The following is an 8,462-nucleotide window of genomic DNA, read 5'->3' as shown; positions in this document are numbered from 1 at the left end:
TTTAAAAGCTCTGTTTGTGGGCAGCCAGGAAAAGTACATGCCAAGCCAGACGTTGCTAACTCAGAAGTCTTCAGGTGTCAAGAAAGTTCTCTAAATGGGCCAAGCCAGCCTGGGTGTGTAGAGGTGAGATCTCGCCCACTGTTGAAAGGGGATTGCCCTGGCAAAACACAGGTCCAGAGACATATCATATTATTTCTCAAGAAGAACCGGAAATTGCAATTTTTATGTGAAATTTCCTGACTTTTAGATGTTGGTAAACAATCCACATTTTTCCAAACATTGATGCAGGCCAAACAATACACATCTGTGGATTAAATGGAGCCAGCAAGCTACCCGTTTACAAGGTCAGCCGTAGCACAAGTGGGGGAGGCATTGCTGATGGGGGAATTGAATCCCAGAAAGCTCTGTACACCCAACCCTCCTCACAGCCCTTTGTTATAAGCAGTTGACAAATGAGGAAATTGTGGAAAAGAGAAACTAAGTAACTTGTCCAATATCACACAGCTACAAACAGTGGAGTGAGGATTTGAACTCCTATCTGATTTAGACACTTGTGTTAGTCTGCTTAAAACAAATACCATAAGCTGGGTGACTTAAACAACAGAAATGTATTTTTTGCTGTTCTGGAGGCTGACTAGTCCAAGATTCAGGTGTCTACCAATTCAGTTCCCTCCTCCTGGCTTGTAAGTAGCCACTGTCTCACTGTGTGTGCACATGACCTCTTCTTTGTGTATGTGAGGAGGGAGAGAGAGCAAGCCCTCTGGTGTCCCTTCTTGTAATAAGGACACTAATCCCATCACAAGGGCCCTCCCTCATGACCTAATTATCTCCCAAAGCACCCATCTCCAAATACTGTCACGTTGGGGGTTATGGCTTTGCCATATGGTGCTGCTCTTTGCACTATACTGTAGTGTCAGAGAGAGAGGTTTTACATCGGGGGAAGGGTTAAGCTGATGTTTCCTGACCTTTCTTTCTGCCGTCATTCCTTTCACAAGCCTCTGCGAGCCCATCCCTTACCACATACTGTGATTCTGAACACCCCGTGTAGGAGCATGGCACTCTCCCATCCTCCCTTTCCAGTGCTGGGGTTCAGGGTGCCAGAGGTGTTCCTCTCTGTTTTGAGTGCTTTTTCGGGCTGGTGGGAGATACATGTGGTTGGGGTTTGAAACTATTTGCTCCGATGTGAATTGAGCCCAGAATAAGCCAAAGCTTTAAAAAGTCAGAGCTTTTACCACCCATGTTTCTATTCCTTCTGTCCTCTGGTCTATAGAGACTAATATAGTGGCTGGAGTGGAGATAGGCTTTCACATCACAGAGACTCAGAGTAAAACTGAGAACATGAAACGTGTCCCGAGTATGTTTGTGATCTGGATGTCTCAAGTTAAATGAAGTGGCCAACCTGTGTATGTTCCCACATCTGTAAGGGCCTATGTGGAAATCAACACAGCTGCCCTTCTTTCAGTATCTAAAACACCGAAACAGATATGCCGCTCTGGATACATTTGAATAGACACTCGGGTTTTGATTTTCCTTTTGGAAGACCTCTTTTCAGAACAGATGCATAAACTCAACAGGGTTGAGGCATAACCTGTGGGGAGGGTGGGGGGGACAGGATGGAAGGAGTGGGAAAGAAGATGCAGAAGGAGAGAAGGCTGCATTATTATCAAGCAATTGATAATTCAATTGAAAATTCAATTGATTGTGAGTCCTATGTGTGAGAAGATCTGTGCTAGGTTCAATAGAACTTATTACCTTAAGAGAGCAGCTTCTGGATTCAGAGAGACTGGGGATCAAGACTGGGCTAGCTGTGTGACCTTGGGCAAGTTACCTCATTTTTCTAAGTCTTTTTTTTTCTTTTATAAAATGAGGATAATAATAATAGCAGCAGGCTCTTGGTGGTTGGGAGGATTGAGATAATGCTAAAAAAGCATCCTTAGTATAGGATTCGGTACAAAATAAATACTTAGCAAATATTAGCTATTGTGATTCTTATGGTTATGAACATTCAGGAATAATGAAGTGATAAATGATGGTTGAGCACCACACATGAGAGCACAGGGCACGAGATGAATCACCCCACAAACTGTGCTAATTAGAGGTTCCGCAGCAGTTGGATGAGGTGAGCGCACTTTGAACCAGAGAGTCTGGGACAGGCTTCTCAAAGAGTGTACTTGGAACTGAAGTCTGGGCGAGGCTGAGTTCTTACAAGGAGGCCAGCTGTTTCTCCTTTCGGATGAGGTGAGCGCACTTTGAACCAGAGAGTCTGGGACAGGCTTCTCAAAGAGTGCACTTGGAACTGAAGTCTGGGCGAGGCTGAGTTCTTACAAGGAGGCCAGCTGTTTCTCCTTTCCACAGAGAAAAGAACAAGAGGAAATGACTGTCTCTGTTCTCCATCCTACTCAAGCCAAATGGTAATGAACTCTATGATGGATTATGCCAGTTCAGTATCAAAGCCTAACTCAGCTTCCCTGGGTCACCCATCCCAGCCACCCCTGGCCATCTTTCTAACTGCGTAGTTAGTTTGTACCTGGGAAATATGAACTTATTGGTGTGTTATTAGTCGACGCAAAGGATGACTAATAATACAGAATCAAGGAAGGTAGATATTTTGTGTAACTGGGTCCCTTAATGCAGTCACTACAAATAATTGGCCCTTTCTTTTCATGTCATGTCATTGAAAATGAACTTTGACCTTGAGATAGCTATGAAGAAGACCTTTGGACTGAGATTGGTCAAGTTCTAAAACACAGTATTGGATCTAGAGACAAGTGTCTCTAGACAAGTTACCTATTTTTCTAAGCCTTTAAGAATAAATCCATCAGAAATGTCACACTTCAATATATAGCAGCTAATTTTCCCCAGATAAAAGTCAGGGCACATGGTTCATTGATATGAAAACCATAAGTCATTATATTTCCTATTAAAACTGCCTTAGAAAGCAGAGCTTGCACATTGTTATGTCCCTAAAGGCAAGAAAATGACCTTTCAGAATAGACATATTCTGGCTAAATCCCCAGGCATCGTGATCTATAATTCTGGCTTCCCTGGATTTCCATCTGGCCCTGCTTGGACTGACCCAGGACGTCCAATTGTTTGAATTCCCTGTGGGGCACTGATGTGGTTCTTAACGCCCCTCTCCAACCTTCTCCCGATGTGACTGCATTTGGGCAGTAGGGACAGGTCTGGGTCAGAGCTTTGGGTTCCATGAGCCCTTGTGGGAATGAGAGCGGCTAAGTTCTCGGACACAGGAGCATGTTCTTCCTAAACAGTCTTTCCTGCTGATTTTATGTGACCAGGAGGAGATAGAAAGTGTGGGGAAAAAAACAGGATTTGATGTTAACTATGCAAGTGGGCTCTTAAGAATGCTTTCACTTTTTGATTGGTTGGGATGTGTGTGGAGAAAAAAAAAAAACAGGATTGATGTTTACTGGTTTTTATAAGGACCTATGCAAGTGGGCTCTTAAGAATGCTTTCACTTTTTGATTGGTTGGGATGTGTGTGGAGAAGAGGGGGTCCTTGATTCTTTATTCATTGATTCACTGGATGTTCGGGGTGTGCTGTGCCAGGCACTGGGCTGTGTTCTGGGGTCACCACCGAGGTGGGTGGTTCTTGCTCTGGGGGATCTTGCAGCAGAGTGAGGGAGGGGGACTGAGCAGGCAGTTATCCTACACTGTTTTAAGTGGGGTGGTAGCAGAATCCTGAGTGCTGGGGGCATATGGGGGATGGGCACATAATTAGATTTAGGAGAAGATGATACCTAAGTTGGAATCTGAAGGCTGAGCAGGAGGGGAGCGGGTGGAAATAAAGGATGGCTGAGGATATGACTTTCTTGCGACCACTTACTTCATGCCCTCCCACCCTCTCTGACTCCCTGGGAGGACTTTTTCTTTGCAGAAATAAATGCTCAGAGATGAGGCTTCCGGAAGCCAGAGATGAGTTATCTGCAGCTGGCCTGAGGCAGGAAACACACATTTTCCTTCTCTCTCTGTCCACCCTGCTTCTGTTCTTGTCAGGAGGGAGGAGGTGGTGGCATGAAGAAAACCCCAGAGATTTTCAAGGAAAGAGAAGGTTCCAAGAATTGTGCTGGATCTTTGATGGGTCTGACTTGAAACATCCTCCTCCTGAGTCAGTTGGCTGCCCAAACCCTGAAGGGAAATCCAAGTCAGATTTTTCCATCTCTTGAGGGGATTCTGTTGTCTGTGGGGGTACCTGCAGCTGGGAAAGAGCGACCTGCAGCTGGGGAAGAGCTGGGAAGAGATGGGAGAAAGGGGAGCCTGGATCCAGCCCAGAGGCTGGCGGAGTAGACAGTCTGAGGTGTGATTCCATAATGTAATGATACTAGCAGACACTTGCTTAGCGTTTAGTAGGTGCCAGGCTCTGTTCTAAGTGCTTCATATGTTAACTCCTTTAAAACTCACCACACCCCGCTGAGATAGATACTATATCCCCGCCTCACAGATGAGCAAGTACAGGCACAGAGAGGCGGAATAACTTCTGTTGTCTGTGGGGGTACCTGCAGCTGGGAAAGAGCTGGGAAGAGGTGGGAGAAAGGGGAGCCTGGATCCAGCCCAGAGGCTGGTGGAGTAGACAGTCTGAGGTGTGATTCCATAATGTAATGATACTAGCAGACACTTGCTTAGCGTTTAGTAGGTGCCAGGCTCTGTTCTAAGTGCTTCATATGTTAACTCCTTTAAAACTCACCACACCCCGCTGAGATAGATACTATATCCCCGCCTCACAGATGAGCAAGTCGAGGAAGTACAGGCACAGAGAGGCGGAATAACTCCTGCAGAGTCCTATAGATAGTAAGTGCCTGGGCTGGGATTTGAACCCAGGTCTCCCATGTTCTTGAACACTTGTTAGTCTATGAGAGGCACACACAGCTGGCGTCATCCGGGTTTAGTCCTGACACACCCAGGCGTAAGTTCACTAACAGATCATGACGTAACTAGGGACATTGTCTTCTGTGGACCCTTATTTGGGAGGGATTAAGGTGAGGTCTTCTTTTTGGCTCAGTTGAGCAAGTACAGGCACAGAGAGGCGGAATAACTTGTGCAGAGTCCAATAGATAGTAAGTGCCTGGGCTGGGATTTGAACCCAGGTCTCCCATGTTCTTGAACACTTGGTAGTCTGGGAGAGGCACACACAGCTGGCATCATCCGGGTTTAGTCCTGACACACCCGGGCGTAAGTTCACTAACAGATCATGACGTAACTAGGGACATTGTCTTCTGTGGACCCTTATTTGGGAGGGATTAAGGTGAGGTCTTCTTTTTGGCTCAGTTGACTCTGCCTGATTATGCTGTTGACACCCTGTGTCTGCTGCGGTTGAGAAACAGACCTGACTGGGGTGAGAAGCATGGTTAGAGAGAAGTGACAAATAGGAAACCCATGGGCTGCCCCGTGTGGTGTTTGCCCTAAATGTTGTATAGAAATCTGGACATCTTCCCTGAAGATCCAGGTTTCTGGCCTCTCTGGAAAGTTCAGGTCTGGCAGCACTGAACCACAGTCTGGCATGGACCCTGTCAGGGGAGCTGAGGCCTGGCTGTGGCTTTAGAGAATTTGCCTCAGCCTTTACTGTTCACGCTCCCCTGCTTCCCGCCCTCACCTTACCAGCTGCCCCTGTGGGGGCTCCACCGCCTTCACATTCAGGTAACCTCTGCTAGAATTGAGATCTACCAAGGTATGGCCCCAGGCAAGGCTGTGACTGTCAGTTTCCTCATCTGCAAAATGAAGGTAAATTCCTACCTGCGAGGCTGTTGGAGAATTCTAGATGCCTGTGCAAACTGTATAGCACAGTACATGTGGCATAATTAGGAACTCAGTAAATGCTTTGTCTGTTTCTTCCATCTTTCTCACTGTCCCCACTGTCACCCATTAGGGTGCAGACAGCAGTGAGCTGGGAGTACTAGCATGTCACCTGAGTCATGGACAGCACCTCCAAAGGGTCCCAATGGAATGGACCAAAGTGGAAGAGGGGCCTTTCCACATTACTGCTTAAAAAATGCTGCCTCCTTGAAAAATGTCCGTTGCAGAGGGAGGTGGGTGATCTTCAGAGAATTGCACAGTCAGGTTGGATGGGCCCTGACTGGCTCAGGACCCTGGAAGCCCCTACTGTTCTTGCATCTTGAGGTAGACTGGGTGGATCCTGGGAATGGGCCCAGGCTGGACGGCATGGATATTTGCACGAACTTGGGGCAGATCCTACATGCAAATGGCACAGAAATATTTAACGACTGATGTGGCTGTCCTGACCCAGCCTGGCTAAACTGCAGCACCTGCCCACAAGCCACCTCATGGTCTTTGCCCTTATCTGGGAAGAGAATTGGGGCTAAGAGAGGGATTTTGCTGCCTCAGGTCCTTCCCTGTGTGCAAGGGAGACTGTGACCTGTATCCAAGGTGATTTCTGTATGCCGCTTCTGCCCTTCCCTGTCCCGCCTGTCTGCATCCCGTCACCCCTGAGCCTCTCCCCCAGCAAGAAGCCAGCGTTGATGGTGCCTCCTTTCCTTTCAAGCCCACAGAAGTGGGAAGTTGAGTTGACAAGCCAGTGAGGAGGAGTGAGATTGCAGGTCTGTGTAATAACAGGAAATCCTGTCAACTGGGGTGGTGTCTCAGCTGGTCAGCCTGGGAGGGAGAAGGGGTGAGATAATATAGACCAGTGGAGGGTTCCCCATTTTTTTCCCATTACGGTTCCTTTGGGCTTCACTCTGTCTCCCCTTTTGGTTGGGTCCCACATACGCATTCCCTTCCCATTACTCTCGGCTCCCTGCTTCCTTATCCTTCTAGCTCAGTGGCTGCTGGTAGTGGTGTTTGTTAGCACAATTCTGTTTTCAAATGAAACTGGGCGTGGAACAGATTGTGGGGGGAGCTGCTGAAGCTGAGAGTTACTTTCATGCCAGACTTCAAGGCCAAGCCACTCTTTTCCCCCAAGCTCTGTCTCCACCTTCCTACCTTTTTACCCTTTTATCAGGGTGGTCTGGCCCTAATATACTACCCCTGCATGAATTTCCCCTGGGTCCCAATCCCGGGCTTAGGAAGTGCAAGAGTGTCCGTACTTGTGAGAAGATGCCGAGAAGCAGTGGTGTGGGGTCCTTAGCAGTTTGACAGACCGAGGTAAAATCGCAGTGTCTGACACTTGCTGAACATTGCCATGTGCCAGGCACCATTTGGGTAACTTCACAGGGATTAACTCATTTTAGCCTTGCAACAGTCCTGTGAAGTAGGGTCCCTATGATCCCCAAATTCTAGCTGAGGAAATTGAAACATGAAGGACCAATGAATTTGTTCCCTGTACTCAACAAGACGGCTCCCATCTCTGGCCTGTGCTTGCTGGGGGCCATTTCTTTTCGTATAAAAAGTGGGGACTGCTACCTTACGGTGTTGTTTTAGACTTAAATGCAGAAACGCATATGTCATTGACAACAGTAAGTGTTCAGTAAATTTCAACTGGGAGAGAAGATAGGCTTCTTCCCAGGAGCAATTTGTGTCTTATTCCTTATTATTTTTTGTTCTGACAAGTACATGACGGCTCTTCTGCTGGCAGGGAAGAAACCTAGGAAAGAGAGGGATAAGTAGGAGGGAGGCTGCTAGGTTCTAGCATATGTCCTGGGTACTGGTAATCAGGATTTTCATCTTTTCACTTCCAGGAACTGCAATCCACAGGCTCTTTAATTCAGCCGTCTCTCGCTGCCTTTACTCTTCTTTCTTGTGCTTTACAGGTTAAATTAGTAAACTTGGTGAGTAAGGTTCAGGGTGAATTGTCCCTCTGTGATTTTGGCTGACTTATCTTTAATGACTTGATATTTTTTTACTTTGAACTTTTGGGTAAGTTGAACCTCCTGTGCCCCATGAGAGTGGCCCAGAAAGGAAGCCATCATTGTCTGAGGTGTCTCGTCCTTTTCTTCTTCCATTTCAGGTCCTTTTTGCTAATTCTCTGTCTGGCAGTTGCGTCAGTTCCACCCACTCTTTAGCTGCTACCCCTTTATTGGCTGATTTCTATGTAGAGCTCTGTCTTCCTGTAGTGCTTTGTAGAATTCTGGCCTTGGCTGTGGCCTGCTGCAGTCCTGGCTGTGAGGCAGGGGTGCTGTGCCTTCACCCTCACTCTGGGGTGCAGCCTCTTTCAGGCCTCCCTGATAGGGATGGAGGAAACATCTGGGTTCTGCAATTGAGCAGCATCACGTTGCTCCCTGAGCACCACCGTGAAGTGTCCCGGGGCAGTCACCAGCCCAGCCACAACCCACCATTATTACACCAGCATAGATCTCTCCTCCCATTGCTCCAGAAGGGTGTGCCTAGTTATTGATGTTGAAGGCCCCCTTGCTCCTGACCTTTTTCTCTTTCCATCTTATCTGCAGTGTCTTCATGAGCGCAGTGTTTTCCGAGCATGGGTTCCTCACAACAACAATTGCACAGTGTGTTATTTGAGCTCAGAACTGTTAGTGCCTCAGCATCGTGGGCACCCAA

This window comes from Galeopterus variegatus, unplaced genomic scaffold (assembly GCF_000696425.1).
Source record: "Galeopterus variegatus unplaced genomic scaffold, G_variegatus-3.0.2 Scaffold12650, whole genome shotgun sequence".
Lineage (NCBI taxonomy): Eukaryota > Metazoa > Chordata > Mammalia > Dermoptera > Cynocephalidae > Galeopterus > Galeopterus variegatus.
The sequence above is the reverse complement of the archived record's forward strand: the minus strand, read 5'-3'. Positions refer to the sequence as shown.